Consider the following 14,769-nt stretch of genomic DNA (forward strand, 5'->3'; position numbering starts at 1 on the left):
TGAAGAGGAAGTGAGAAGTTGGAGGAAGAAAAGGGGGGGATGATGGAATCATTGATAATTGCCATGACTATGGGTGTAAAGGAAAAAAGGAAAAAAGGGGGGAAAAAAGTGATGGGAGGAAGTGAGGCAGGAGAAATGTTGAGGCTAATATAACTGTGGGGAATAAGCTGAGGAAAAATTGGGGGAAATGCTGGAGGTGTTGGTGCATCAGGGAAAATAAATTAAATTTAAAAAAATATATAGAAATAAAACTAATAATAAAAAAGGGGGGGGTGTTTGGGGTTAGGGGGACAAGGATTAGGACAAATTATATATTATAATATTACCTGCCATTGTGTGATGATGGACACGAAAGTGAATGGTGCTGTACTGGGAGACGCTCGATAGAAATGGGAAAGAGAAGGAAGAGAGGGAAAAAGGAAAGGAATAGTAAAATTGAAAGTGAGAGTGGAAGGAAGTGTAGCTGATATGGATTAAAAAAAGGGTTAGAATTGTGAAGTCTTATTAATGCGCGACAATGGTGACATATGCCCAGAGGAAGTGCTAATTGAGAATTAGGGCAGTGAAGGAAACCTCACTGCAAGTGGAAAGGATGTGGGTGAACACTTTGATGAGTGTTGGGATTGCAATAGGAACCAAAAACATGGTTGGGGAAAAATATGAGTGAAAAGGCCGATGGGAGTTGTGGAGGGGTGAAATGGAGTTATTTGAATGGGGAGGAGATGAATGGTGTGAGAAAAAGAACTAATTAGTTAGAAAAAGGGGGAAAGGGAGAAAAAAAGGGGGGGGAAGGGGGGTTAAACTAATAAGGGATGTGGGGATGGGAAGCAGGTTGACATGATATCCTTTAGCTACATTATAATACCCAGTCAATGCAATAAACATCTTCACTTTTTTTGCCGCAGAACATTTAAACCGGGCATTCCCTTCTCCAACATGGCACCTTCATTCTCTTTTATGTTACGCATCATTCCCCGCCCCTATGTGTCTACTGTGTATCATGCACATACACTGTTTAAGCCTCAAAACGCCCTACAATCATTAAAATTCAATAGGCGCCCCTAGGCCCTGTTTGGCCTAGACGCGCCGCATACACGCTCCTATCGGCCACAACGCATCTCTATTTTATTTTGTATTTTCCATTCATATGCCGTATTACATATAAACCTGGCATTCCCTTTTCCAATATGGCGCCACACCATCCTCCCATGTGATGCGCCGTCCCCTGTCCACGTATAGCGTACACACCCCCAGAGTATCATCACGCTCTGTAACCCGCCCACTCTACAGGCGCACCTCATTGACTCTGACGCGCCCCATACACCTTTTTATTGGTCACCGGCGCCGTCAGTCATCTGACTCCCGTCCACATGCCTAATTGAACTACCAAGCCGATTAGCTGCCACCCGTATTTACAGGGTTTTTAAACGTCTCATGTACAACATGCTGTGAGATCCCGGAAGTGAACAAGCCCACGGGCGAAACGCGTTTTCCACGGATTCTACAGCGGGACCTTCCCATGGAGGTTTCATCGGTCACCATCTACCTGTCGTATTGGACTCTTTGAGTATATTGGCCCTTATTTCAACATTAGTAACTATTGTATTTGACTCTATGTGTATATGGGCTCTTACTTTTAACATAAGTTACCACTGTGATATTTCTTTGCCATAGGCACTTATCTATTTGCTGCATGAGTAATACCTGTCAGATGAGGCAGTCACACACAAAAAAAGTTTTTTGTGTACAACCTAGCTCATTTATTTGAGTGACTAGAGGGTGATTTCATTCTCTGTACACTGCATGACCATATCTGCTTTATGTAGTATGCTTTACTATACGTGCTCATTCTGCCATCTGTTATCACCTACCCCCTGAATTTGACCCGTATCTGCTGTATACAGTACGTTCTATCAGATGTACTTATGTTTACCTATAATTACGTAAGGGTCCTTTTTTCCGCCATATATTCAGATTGTCTGTATGTAAAGAATGTATAGTTAATTTGCCTCTTGCTCATGAACTTATCTGGCCCTTTACCCTTTCATTGGACATTCGCTCCTTAAATATCAAATGGTCATCCAACTCGATAAGTTCCAACCTTTATATCTATTTTTTTCTTAACTGACTATTATCTAGTGGACTCTCATCCCCGATCCAGGGTACACGGTGCCACTGAGTGACATTTGTTTTACCCTGCCTAACGTGGAAAGTAGATCCACGTACTGTACGATCTATCTTTACTAAAATTCTTTATTTTCGTATATAGGTGCACTCTCATTGGTAGATATCCTCTCTACTATCATACCACGCTGCTCATGCCCGATCTCGTCCGATCTTGGAAGCTAAACAGCGTCGGGCTAGGTCTTTACCTTGAGAGGAGACTCCCTGGGAATACCCGGTGTTGTAGGGTAGGAACTATTCCCCTACACCAACAGCAGTATCACCACTAATTGTATCTATTTCTGCCTTTCTTTTCCTATCCTTCTTTTTATAAGGATACTTTGATATACATTCTGAACTTATGCCGTATGGCTTTACGGGTAATGAGTAAAGTGTATAGTATTGACCTAATCTAAGTGGTCTTTCTATGACTAAATACGCATACTGACCCCCTCCTTTGGTCCCATTAATACAGAACATCTGTACTGGTCAGGAGAAACGGGTGTCAGACTATCCAGTGTCTGCAACCTTTCTAATTTTTCTCTCAAGATTAATAGACCAGAACATTCTTAATATTTTTTCGTATTTTTGGATCGTAGAAGGGTATTTGTTTTAATTCATAATTAATTAATAAATATATATGTTTTAACATAATATTTTTCAATTGAAGAATTTTCTCTTCCTTTCCAAGAGTGCGCCCACACAAGAGCTTTCTCTCTCTCCCACTGTCAGTACTTGTACTTTCTAGCTCTGGGCGCACCACCAATAAGGACTACTACTGAAAGGTTGTATCTTCCTTTCTTATAATTTAATTGTCCGCCTTTGGTTTTTCCAATATTAGCTACAACTGATTATACACCAGTGCCCAGTCGCTCTTCTTTCTATACCCTCCTCCTTTCACCCAGAAATGGGAAAGAGACCTGAACCTCTCACTCTCAGATAGATAGTGGGAATCTATCTTTCTTAAAGCCCATAGGAGTTCCATATGCATACAAGTAAGAGAAACACAATATAAGATATTGATGAGATGGTACAGACACCCCACCCTTCTACATGCCATTTCTCCATCTATCTCCCCTGCCTGTTGGAGGTGCCATAAAGATTTAGGCTCTTTGCTACACATTTGGTGGAGTTGCCCCCTTATTAAAACTTTTTTTGGGGATGTGATTTCCATTTCCGGTATTATCCTTCATGCTCCTGTCCCATCCGATCTGGCCTTTTGGTTGTTGAACCACTCCACTACCCCACTTTCTACCTATAAGACATCACTATTATGACACCTTGGCAATGCCGCACGGGCAGTAATTCCAACTCTGTGGAGGTCCTCTAATCCTCCTACGTGGCATACCTGGTACTCCAGACTGGATTATTATATGAATATGGAAGATATCTTACTGAGCGCTGGGGATAGACGGACTGAGTTTACAGCTACATGGCTGCCTTGGATAGAATATAAAACCTCTGAGTCATACAAAACCCATATTTCTTCCCCGAGGTGAGATAGGGGCTCATTTGTCGTCTGTCATTTGTCTCGGGCATGCATATTTGAATATGTCTGTTTCTTCCACACTGCCTTTCCTCCCCTTCTTTGCATTCTCGGCTCGGTCACCTTTTTTCTTTGTTATTTTCTTTTTTCCCTCCTTTGTCTGTCTACTTCTTAGGTTCCTGTTTTACAAAATGTTAATGCAGACTTTGGATATTTCGAACACACTGCTACAATTTCGCTTGTATTTAGCCGCTTTCTAAGTGTCAGTTAATGTGTTCCTACGTGTTCACATATTGCTATATGTCTGTATTGTTTTCAATAAAAACAGATTATACAAAAAAAAAAAAATCAAACCAACAGATTATGAGTGGCATGCATTAAGTCTGGATCAGTGTTCTTAAACTTGCACTGATAATTTATTACAAGCACACATAATCCACATAGTAATTTATTTAGTATTTTACTTTATGATTGTGTGTAACGTCCTAATGCACAGGTTCTCAAACTCGGCCCTCAGGACCCCACACAGTGCATGTTTTGCAGGTAACCCAGTAGAAGCAAAGGTGTATAAATTACTCACATACACATTTTAAAAGGTTCACAGGTGGAGCTAATTATGTCACTTGTGATTCTGTGAGGAGACCTGCAAAACATGCACTGTGTGGGGTCCTGAGGGCCGAGTTTGAGAACCTGTGTTCTAAATAAACAGTCCTCAACATATAATATGTTAGCCTTGAGGAATACATGTGTCCCTATGTGTGATGCTCCATCATATTTAAGGGACACAAACTTACTCTCATCCAAAATAATTTATTTTGTAATGTTTGCTGCAGTAAACTTGCTGATTTGTAAGTAAATACACAGTTTGACACATATATACATTATTATACACATTATTATTATTTTGGTTACAAATTTATTATTTTTTGGTTTCTGCATCATGTGTAATAACATTATTACTCATTTTTAACACACACAAACATGGCCCAACAATAATGACATTCATTTTGGCACTGAATTATCTCAATTCAATGACAACATATTAAAAGCTTTTTACGCAACTCAATTGTGTTATTCTTGTAATGTTATATAGAGAAGAAAGGTAAAATAGTTAACAATCACATTGTAATGTGGATTGGCTGCAGGATATGAGAATGATTGGAATCTAGAAAGAGTGATGATTAGAAAAAAATCAAGTGGTCTGGTAACTTCCTGCTAACATGTATGTGGCTGCCTGGCAATGATTGTGTGTGCAGGATAGGAGAATGATTGGAATCTAGAAAGGGTAATGATTAGAAAAAAATCAAGTGGTCTGGTTACTTCCTGCTATCATGTATGTGTAGCTCCAACAACATTTCCCTCCTCCAAAAGAAAACAAAGATGGTAAAGAATAAATGTGCGTACAAATATTATGCTGTTGTTTGTACCACTTATAATTAATGATGTTGTATAAATTGTCAAGGAGCTAAGTGTTATATATATTTTGCCAAACATACACTTACTAACTTTTTTGAATTACTTTTCAGAAATGTAAAATTTGTTTGTTTTGTGTTAATTTTTTTTGGGTGCCTGCTTGTCCTGCCCTTTGCCTTTAGCACTGTCATGTTGTCGTGCTCTGGTGGAGCGTCTTCGTGGTGATGAGACTGGCGTGATAGTTGGAGTAGTCGTACCAGAACTGCTGCTTGTTTGCTGTTGGTGCATGGATCTGAGTGTTTCATTCAGGTTAGTGAGGGTGGCATTGAGTTCACGTGTAGCAGCATTTTGATTGTCTAAATTTTGGAAAAAACTTTCATGAATCTTTTGATTGTTTTGAAAAATGTTCATATAACTTTGCTGTTGTCTGTGCTGTTCTTCCATTAGTCTGTGCTGTTCTTCCATTATGCGCTGTAAGTTGCCCATGACCTGTGTAATGTCTGTACGCATGAGTTCCATGGTATTGCCAATTCTGGTTGTTTGTTCATTTTGTCTACTCATATTTCTGGTTATTCTTCTGAGGTGACATGGTAGGCTTGCAAACATTTGTGTCTGCCTACGCAGGCAATCTTCATTAGTGGCCTGCTGTCTAGTTCAAATGGTCCAAAACACCTGAGCAGGGCCTTGTGTTACTGGTGTTGTTGGGCTGTGTTGTGGTGGTGGTGTGCTTTGCTGTGGTGGTGTACTAACAGGTGCTGGGGGCTTATTCCTTGGCTTAATGGCTGCATTTCTAAGATGATTGTCTCCTCCATGTCACTGTGTTGCTGTTGTTGCGGAGGGATGCTGTTACCAGGACTAGAAGCTGAAATGTCAAAAAATTCGCCGTTAGCTATCCATATGTTTGATAAATGAAAACAAATCACTACACATGGAACACATGTAATTCACTGTTGCTTTCAGATATTCTGCCTAGCAACATCATCACTCATAACTTAAATACATACATATGCCTGTTTGTGGCAAATGTGTCTGGTTACTTAATTGTGAAAGCAAACACTTTAGTTTTATTGTAGATCAGACATACTCCACCATAAAAACACATTGTAATCCATAATGTGTTACCTTATAGCTTTTCTAAAACAAACATAGTAATGTTTTTATATGTATTTGGAAATGTGAGCTCAAACACACATGTGAAAATTTGATAAACAACCTTACTATTTGCAAACATTAAACATGAGTTTCTGTTGCAGCATCTTACACACAATGTGCTACTGTATGGCTCAAGTGGACATACATATCTTTACTGGATGTGGACAAGGCCATTTTGCTTGGATTCCATTTCATGTTTTACTTACTTCGGTAAGTATATAAGTTTTTGATGTGTTTTGACTTAATGCAGTTATGAAAAAGTTTGATTACGATCTAAAATTGTTTACATTTATTTCAGTTTGATACTCACAATCAAGATGAGGGGAGTGTGGATGATGTCTTGGAGATGTGTCCAAAATTTGGAGTGGGGGGACCGAACATACTGTCGATAATCTTTGTGGCGGGGTAGCCTGCTGTGGTTTGCCCTGGACATCAGACCTTGCTTTCTTTGCTGTCACAGGTTTTTTGTGGTGATGTCTTACAGAAGTCCCACTTTTGCTGCTCCAGACTTCTTTTGATGGACCTATTAATGAAAGTGAAATTTTGTTATGGCCATTCCTTTACAAACATACCCTATACTACAATGGACACTTTACCTGCTTCCGCAGCGTCATCATCATCAGATGTGCTGGGAGTTACTGGAGGACGAGTAGTACTGCTTTTTTCAAGCACTGTAAAAAAAAAAAAAAAAAATCATGTATTCATGCTATTGTTGATACATCCACCCATTATGCTTATAAACATGTATTCTTTAAGAAATGCTTGCTTTAATTTTATGAAAAACATAAGGCCCGGAAACAAAAAAACCACTACATAAAACAATAAACATTGTCCAATAGCCATATGCACTATGGAAAGTTCAACACAGGAAAACATGTACAGGACACTGACATAGGCCACAAGTAAAAATACATACATTAACAACCACAAAACACACACATCTTCATTTTGTAATGAAAGGAAAATTTTACAGATGCAATATATAAATTGCTCTGTGATGTGGCACTCCAAACACACATTACCACTATATGAGCCAAACAACAACAAAAAAACAAATTAAAAAATTACACTGCAGTGTTGTGTCACGGTACAAATACAAACTCAAACTGAACAAACAAATAGTGTTTTTTTTCTTAAAAAATATTACATTCTGTAATAATGACATTACACATGTAAGTAGTTTGCAAACCACTTTCCACTACTCCAGCCTCTAACATGACAACCACTGTTTTTGAAACATTGCACATGGATAACTTAAATATCAATCATAGTCCAAAATAAAAAAAAAATGTCCAAAAGGAAAACATTATTGCAGGACTATTCAATGACACACCAAGTCCAAACTACACATGCAAAATATACTGGAAAAAAACACATGACATAAAATAAAGTAAGATGTTACATTGGCATTTGTATAAAACATTACCCAAAACAATGTGTTTGCTGACACACACTTGAAGATGGGAGTAATATGCAACGTGACATGACACACATTTAAAAAAAAAAAAAAAAAGGTAATAGAATGTAAATACACATGCTCACCATTCTTCCTGGGCCTATCTGAATCCCGGACATGGGTTGCAGAGACTACTTCAGGAGGTATTACAGTCCGCATGGGCTCCTCATACTCCAGATATCTTGCAATATAGGGCTGGCCACCACCGTTTTTTCGAGCCGACTTTGCCTCCTTGGCCATTTTGGACTTGACACGTCGCTTTATGTCATAGTACCGTTTGCGGCACGTGTCCTCCGTCCACTTGACAACCCCCTCACTATTGACAGCAGCAACAACTTTCGCCCACAACACCGTCTTCCTCCGTGTTGGCACCTTGGTGGACTCAGGCCCAAATAGCTGCCGCTGATACTTCATCAGCTCCCGCACCAATGCCACATTTTCAGCAAAACTAAACTTTACATTCCGCCCAGTCTTAGTAGTGGTGCGTGGCTGCGGAGCACTCTGACTGTCACTATCACTGTCACTTGAGGCTGCTGCAGCAAACTCACCCACCTCCTCCACCTGACCGACCTCTCCTTCACTCACACCCTCCACCTCACCCACCTCTGAGTCACACATAATTGTGTGTCTAAACACGTAACACAGAAAAAAAAATAGACAAACAACACACTCCTCCACTACCACTACACAACACACACACACACACACACACACACACACACACACACACACACTGACAAGGGACTATAAAGAAAAATAACTTGGACAAAAAATGAGACAAAACCACAAAAAACAAGACTACAAGAATGACAAGACGACTTTCAAACACAATACCACACTCAGAAATCGCTACCAACACTCCTCATCAAACCACAAATTCACCTACCTCCACAGCACAACCTCCCTCCTCCTCACCACTAACTAAACCCACGAGGTGCGGATGGTTTGGGGCGTATTTATATGGTTGCACACAGACCCTCCTACATCTGAAACACAACCAATCACGAACGGGGATGAAAAACGAAACTAAAAGTGAAAATGCGGCTGGGGTCTAAAAAAAACCCTGCCGCGTTTAACTTAGAAAAAATACCGGAAAAAACAACCAAAAGACGTACGCAAATGACAATGACGGCCAAGAATGGTCCAAAAAAAAAACGACTGGCATCAACATCGGAAAACACGAAAACTATAAAGTCGACTGCTTCGTAACTTTGCGTATATTGGCCCTCATTCCGAGTTGTTCGCTCGGTATTTTTCATCGCATCGCAGTGAAAATCCGCTTAGTACGCATGCGCAATGTTCGCACTGCGACTGCGCCAAGTAACTTTACTATGAAGAAAGTATTTTTACTCACGGCTTTTTCTTCGCTCCGGCGATCGTAATGTGATTGACAGGAAATGGGTGTTACTGGGCGGAAACACGGTGTTTCAGGGGCGTGTGGCTGAAAACGCTACCGTTTCCGGAAAAAACGCAGGAGTGGCCGGAGAAAAGGTGGGAGTGCCTGGGCGAACGCTGGGTGTGTTTGTGACGTCAACCAGGAACGACAAGCACTGAAATGATCGCACAGGCAGAGTAAGTCTGGAGCTACTCTGAAACTGCTAAGTAGTTAGTAATCGCATTATCGCGAATACATCGGTCGCAATTTTAAGAAGCTAAGATTCACTCCCAGTAGGCGGCGGCTTAGCGTGTGTAACTCTGCTAAATTCGCCTTGCGACCGATCAACTCGGAATGAGGGCCATAGTTTCAAAAAGTTGCATGAAAATGCACCCGATACAAAACGAGTTTAAACACTACACAAACCGACTCAAACACGAATATTAGTAAATATTGCCCCATGTCAGTGCCCCTGTGAAATGATCGATTTATTTACAGTTTCTTATATAGAGCAGCACATTATGCATCTCCTGATATATTCTGTGCTGCTGGGGGACCCTGCTACTTCCATTATATAACTTTCAGTGTGTGGGTTCGTGCTACCTCTATTCCCCTCCTCACATCACGTCACTGCCCCTGTCACATGCAGCCCTGTCCTGCATGACATATCATGCATCTCCTAATATACTCTATGGTGACGGTTACCCTGCTCCTCCCACTATATAACTCTCAGCGTGTGGCTTCCTGCTACCTCCATTCCCCTCCTCACATCATGTCACTGCAACTGTCACATACAGCCCTGTTGTCACTGACATATCATGCATGTCCTGATATTGGTGGTCATTCCGAGTTGATCGCTCGCTGCCGTTTTTCACAGCGGAGCGATCAAGTGAAAAAGGGGCAATTCTGCGCATGCGCATGGTACGCAGCGCGCATGCGCTAAGTACTTTCACACAAAACTTTGTAGTTTCATCCAAGCTCGAGCAACGTTTTTCAGTCGCTCGAGTGTTCGTAGTATGATTGACAGGAAGTGGGTGTTTCTGGTCTAGGCGGCAACTCAGCGTTTTCAGGGTGTGTGCTAAAAAACGCAGGCGTGCCAGGCAAAAATGCAGGAGTGGCTGGAGAAACGGGGGAGTGTTTGTGACGTCAAACCAGGAACTAAACAGACTGCAGTCATCGCAAGATAGGAGTAAGTCTAGAGCAACTCAGAAACGGCATGACATTTTTTAGTAGCAGTTCTGCTAATCTTTCGTTCGCACTTCTGCTAAGCTAAGATACACTCCCAGAGGGCGGCGGCCTAGCGTTTGCACTGCTGCTAAAAGCAGCTAGCGAGCGATCAACTCGGAATGAGGGCCATAGCCTGTGCTGCTGTCCCACCCCTAGGCATGCTAGGGTTGTGTTACCCCCACAGTGTTTATTCCCAGATTGTAAGTCATATGTGTACCAAGTTTGGTGTAAATTGCACCAGGCATTCCAGAGTTATACTGTTTGCTGAAATACTCTGTGCTACTGCCTCACCCCTAAGGGTGCTAGGGGTGTTTTAACCACACAGTGTTTGTTCCCAGATTGTAAGTAATATGTGTAGCAAGTTTGGTGTAAATTGGTCCTGGCATTCCGGAGTTATGCTGTCTCCTGAAATACACTGTGCTGCTGTCCCAACCCTAGGGGTGCTAGGGGTGTCCTACCTCCACAGTGTTTGTTCCCAGATTGTAAGTCATATGTGCACCAAGTTTGGTGTAAATTGCTCCAGGCATTCCAGAGTTATGCTGTCTACTGAAATACTCTTTACTGCTGCCTCACCCCTAGGGGTGTCTTACCCCCACAGTGTTTGTTCCCAGATTGTAAGTCATATGTGTACCAAGTGTGGTGTAAATTAGTCCAGGCATTCTTGAGTTATGCTGTCTTCTGATATACTCTGTGCTGCTGGCCCACCCCTGGGGGTGCCTGGGGTCAGTGGCGTCAGAAGGCGGGTGCGGGGGGTGCGGCCCACCCCCAGGTGTCACCCACGGAAGGGGTGCCATCAAGTGCTGGCTTTTCTGTAGTGACAGGAGCCGAGTGCTGCAGTGTGATAATCCTCTGCAGCACTTGGCTCCTGTCACAGAAAAGGAGCCGGCACTGCACGCTGCCTAGTCTCCGGGGGCAGCCAGCATTTCCGAGGAAGCTGGATACACCCCCCGGAGTGAAGAAGAGGAGACCCGTGAGGCCACATCCCTTTAAATTAGGCCACATCCCCTTTTCGGCCACCCGCGGCACTGGCGGGGTGAGTGTGGAAAGGGGGGGGGGGTAGTAATGCATAGTGCGCACCGGGTGTACCCACACCTGGTGACGCATCTGCCTGGGGTGTCTAACCCCACACAGTGTTTGTTCCCAGATTGTAAATCATATGTGTACCAAGTTTGGTGTCAATTGCTCTAGGCCAGCTATTTTCAACCGCTGTGCCGCGGCACACTAGTGTGCCGCGAGCGGTCTCTAGGTGTGCCGCCGCCCGCCAGGGAGATCTGCTGCCACTAGCCAGAGAGACCAGCCGGCCGCCCGCCGCAATCAGTAGCCGGCTCAGGCAGCGCAGCCAGCGCTGTGCACTTCCGTGAGCGGCCTGTGACCTATTGTGACTCATAGGTCACGCAGGCCACGTCGCATTCCTTCCTGGAGTGCCCGCCCGCCCACTGGTCAGTGCTGCTCGTCAATCCGTGCTGCCTTCTCAGCGCTCATCACAGTTGCAGGTATACAGTATATTTAAAAACAAACAAACATGTATTTGTGTGTGGAATTACTGTAGGTGTTTGGATGCAAATACAATGTCAGGAAATACGGGTGGGGGGGTGTGTGGACAGGCAGTGAGTGGAATTATTATGGGGGCAGGGAGTGGAATTATGGGGGCAGGGAGTGAAATTATAATGGGGGCAGGGAGTGAAATTATAATGGGGGCAGGGAGTGGAATTATTATGGGGGCAGGGAGTGGAATTATTATGGGGGCAGGGAGTGAAATTATAACGGGGGCAGGGAGTGGAATTATTATGGGGGCAGGGAGTGGAATTATTATGGGGGCAGGGAGTGAAATTATAACGGGGGCAGGGAGTGGAATTATTATGGGGGTAGGGAGTGGAATTATAATGGGGGAAGGGAGTGAAATTATTATGGGGGCAGGGAGTGAAATTATAATGGGGGCAGGGAGTGGAATTGTTATGGGGGCAGGGAGTGAAATTATAATGGGGGCAGGGAGTGGAATTATTATGGGGGTAGGGAGTGGAATTATAATGGGGGAAGGGAGTGGAATTATTATGGGGCAGGGAGTGAAATTATAATGGGGGCAGGGAGTGGAATTATTATGGGGGCAGGGAGTGGAATTATTATGTGGCAGGGAGTGAAATTACTATGTGGAGCAGCATGTGGAATTACTGGGGGAGAAGTGTGTACCATTATTATAAAATTGATATGTTTTATGTTTTATCGACAAACGGGATGCTGGCTGTAAGTATACCGACAGTGGCTTCCCGTCTGTTGGAATCCCAGCAGTGAGTACCCTCGCGGGCTCGCTGCGCTCACCACACTTCAAGCCCGGTGGCTTGCTTAGCTCGCCACAGGTTATATTCCCACTCAGTTTGTGGCGTGGACCCACCAACCTGAGTGGGAATACCCTGCAGAGGTCGGGATTCCACGTTTTCCACTTTCACTGGCTGTCGGTATTCCGGCGTCGGTCTCCGGAACGCCGGAATCCCGACAGCCGGTATTTTAACTGCATCCCATTATTATAAATCTGTGGGGGTGAAAGCATTTTTTTTTATTACTGCAGGGCCCAATGTATTTGTATTACTTTGGGGGCCAATTTGTTTGTGCTACTGTGGTGGCCAGTGTGTCTGTTTAATTACTATGGGGGCCAATGTTTTTTTCCCCCGTGGGGCACTGATGGTGTGCCTTGGCAATTTTAAAGTCTTGCCGGTGTGCCGCGAGTTGAAAAAGGTTGAAAATCACTGCTCTAGGCATTCCAGAGTTATGCTGTCTGCTGAAATAGTCTGTGCTGTTGCCTCACCCCTAGGGGTGCTAGGGGTGTCTTCCCCCCACAGTGGTTTTTCCCAGATTGTAAGTCATAGGTGTACCAAGTGTGGTGTAAATTGTTCCAGGCATTCCAGAGTGATGCTGTCTCCTGATATACTCTGCCCCCCCTAGGGGTGCTAGGGGTGTGATACCCCCACAGTGTTTTTTCCCAAATTGTAAATCATATGTGTACCAAGTCTGGTGTAAATTTTTGCAGGCATTCCGGAGTTATGCTGGAACATACATATACACATACATACATACATACATACATACATACATACACACATATATTTTTGTCGATTTCCGTTGATGGACAGTAACATTTGTAAAACCGGTTCTTAGCAAGCACCTGGGATCTAAGGAGAAGCTACCTGCCAAGTTTCAAGATTGTAGGCCTTGTGGTTTAAGAGATTTTGTGATGAGTCAATCTTCTTTTTTGCCTTTTACATACTGTATATAGATACAGGTTGAGTATCCCATATCCAAATATTCCGAAATACGGAATATTCCAGAATACAGACTTTTTTGAGTGAGAGTGAAATAGTGAAACCCTTGTTTTTTGATGGCTCAATGTAATACACAAAGTTATAAAAAAATATTGTATTATATGACCTTCAGGCTATGTGTATAAGGTGTATATGTAACATAAATGCATTCTGTGCTTAGATTTAGGTCCCATCACCATGATATCTCATTATGGTGTGCAATTATTCCAAAATACGGAAAAATCCGATATCCAAAATACTCTTTGCCCTTTGTAAGGGCTTGTATTTTAAAGTGCTGCTTGGATTTGTAAGTGTGAGTTGTAAACAGCAAAAGGAGCTGGAAGCCGAGTGAAAAGGAGGTGCAGTGAGCTGGAACAACTGCTAAGTGGAGTATAGGTGCCGCAGGAGAGAGTACTACGGCTGCATAAAAGTGAAGAACCAAGAACCGCACAAAGATAGGTAAGTGTAAGCCAGCTTAATTATTGTATAAGTGAGATTGTTTGTCTTCTACTTTTTATTTTTGCTGCTTTTTCTTTGAGAGTAACAGGGAGTTAGACCTTACAAACAATATGGGAGGGGCTGTGATTGGGGACCTCACTCAGTGCATGTCGTGCAAGATGTATGCACACCTGGAGCTACCGGCCCAGTGTGATTACATCTGCATGAGGTGTGTGCGAACGGTTGCCCTGGAAGCCCAGGTAACTGATCTAGAGCAAACCGTTACGCGACTGGGGGAGATTCACAATCTTGAGCGTAGTTTAGACAGAACGGTGGAGGAGTTGCGGGAGGGGTCACTGGTAGAAGAGGATGATGATCAGGTAGCCATCTGGGTCACAGTTAGAAGGAAGAAAAAGAGGGGGAGGCTCGACATCTCCAAACTATCAAACCCGAACAAATTTGCCCGACTGGACGAGGAATCAGAGGATAATAGTGAAGAAATGACGGTGCCGGAGGAGACTGCTCCCTCTAGCATCCAGAGGAGCGGTCCCTCTGGCGCGGTTGGGATAAAAGATAGTGAGGTACCTAGTCAGATGGTGGTGGTAGGGGATTCTATCATCAGGAAGGCAGATAGGGCAATCTGCTACCGGGACCGTGATCGCCGTACAGTCTGTTGTCTCCCGGGTGCTCGGGTTTGGCACATTGCGGACCGGGTAGATAGATTGTTGGGAGGGGCTGGGAAAGACCCGGCGGTCTTGGTGCACGT

General features: G+C 43.4%; 1 long non-coding RNA gene and 1 pseudogene across 1 annotated transcript; one reads left to right on the forward strand and one right to left on the reverse strand.

The window, feature by feature from the left end:
• Positions 1 to 2,294: 2,294 nt before the first annotated feature.
• On the forward strand, positions 2,295 to 2,413 carry LOC134952887 (5S ribosomal RNA; annotated as a pseudogene).
• A 2,069-nt stretch (positions 2,414 to 4,482) lies between these two features.
• LOC134947618 (uncharacterized) lies at positions 4,483 to 7,179 on the reverse strand. The gene is made up of 3 exons (XR_010182656.1): positions 6,811 to 7,179; positions 6,525 to 6,737; positions 4,483 to 5,924 (listed from the first exon to the last, which is right to left on the reverse strand). It is a non-coding gene; the product is annotated as an uncharacterized LOC134947618 (long non-coding RNA).
• Between the last annotated feature and the right edge of the window lie 7,590 nt (positions 7,180 to 14,769).

This window comes from Pseudophryne corroboree, chromosome 8 (genome assembly GCF_028390025.1).
Source record: "Pseudophryne corroboree isolate aPseCor3 chromosome 8, aPseCor3.hap2, whole genome shotgun sequence".
Lineage (NCBI taxonomy): Eukaryota > Metazoa > Chordata > Amphibia > Anura > Myobatrachidae > Pseudophryne > Pseudophryne corroboree.